The sequence below is a fragment of the Lampetra planeri genome, chromosome 71, assembly GCF_965212315.1.
Source record: "Lampetra planeri chromosome 71, kcLamPlan1.2.h2, whole genome shotgun sequence".
Lineage (NCBI taxonomy): Eukaryota > Metazoa > Chordata > Hyperoartia > Petromyzontiformes > Petromyzontidae > Lampetra > Lampetra planeri.
In genome coordinates this window covers 1,500,370-1,501,836 of record NC_136176.1, presented here as the reverse complement: position 1 = coordinate 1,501,836, position 1,467 = coordinate 1,500,370, and positions in this window count along the sequence as shown.

Sequence of the window (1,467 nt, the reverse complement as noted above, 5' to 3'; positions counted from 1 at the left end):
GGCGCGCATTGCTGCCCGAGGGCAACCGAGGGCAGGCAGGTGCGCGTGTGCAATGTAAGGTTGCATTTGCAAACCGCTACCTCTTCATCGGGAGATTCGGTTGCAGACGGGGTCGGTCTGGGGTCATACGTTGGCACTGGAGGTGTCGCCTTGGAGACGTGCGATAAGGAGTGATTGATGGCCTGACAGGTGCCAGCATGTCGTGCCCTAAAGAGACACAAGAGAGGAGCTGGATAATTGGGAGGAGGATATAAGGGGGTGTGTGAGGGCGGAGCGGGAGTTCGGGTTCTGGGACCAAGGTGAAGACATCTCGCCGCTGCCGCTCAAGCTCGGGACAACCTCAACCCTCGCGAGTCGATGGGCGGGTGATGGTTGATCCCCCCGCCCGGATCGGATGAGTGAGTGGGTCTGAGGGAACGTAGGCGAGGGCAGCAGCACAGAGGGAGTGTAGCCGTGCGCAAGCTCTGAACGAAGCTTCTGTGTGAGCGATGCCTCTGTGTGAGCTCTGCTGTGTTCAAGCTCTGTGTGAGCACGACTGTGCAAGCTGTGTGAGCTGCTGTCTGTGTGCGGAGCTGTGAGTGCGGAGCTGCTGAGAGGAAGAGCTGCCGCAGGCAGGTCAGCGAGGTGTAAAGTAGATAGGGGCAATTGGTTAATAAAGTAACCGTATAGACAGAGATAGGAGTGCCTATAACTGGTACGAGAGAGAGTAATATAGTGTAAGCAGGTGACTTGGAGCAACGTGTCCGACTGAGTGATTCGGCACACTACATTAATTTTGGGAAAAGGCACGTAAGCATTGATTCCACTCTTATATTCATATTTGCATTCATATGGTGCTTGCTTAATTGCCTCAACAACTCAGTTTTGTTTCTTATCTCATCACAAACACTCGAAGAGTACCCCCAAGTGGCATCTGCCTCTGTGTGGCATCAGGTGACCCTGCACGAGCCTGCATGTGGGCATGAGTCTGTAAGTAGGGGGTGATGATTGATGTGTAATCTCCATTCTGTAATTTTTGGATATTGTTTGGAATTATCCAAATATTGACCATGACACCAACATGAAATGACCGATGCGTTTTGAATGACAATAGTATGCTTTACATACACTGTTAAGCAGACGGTGCATATTTGGTTTAATGTTACTGGAGTAGCCAGGCGTGCCTGTCGGATGTGAACCTTGAACCTCTGCAATAAATAGAGAATGTGCTACCACTTGGCTTCCCTTAATCTGAGTGTAGGCATGACAGCCTGAATGTTTCTAACCGGAGCAGATGTTCCATTTAGAGGGGTCCACGTTTTACCCACACAGTATACAAACAGCCTGTACACACGCAGTAACAAGAACAACAACCGCTATTCGCCACTAAGTGTTAATGAGCCCGGTTCATTATCATAATTTATTCAGTTACCCTGCTGCTGGTACGGGGCGGGGGATTGTGTGAACCCCGCAAGTGATGTCATGTCA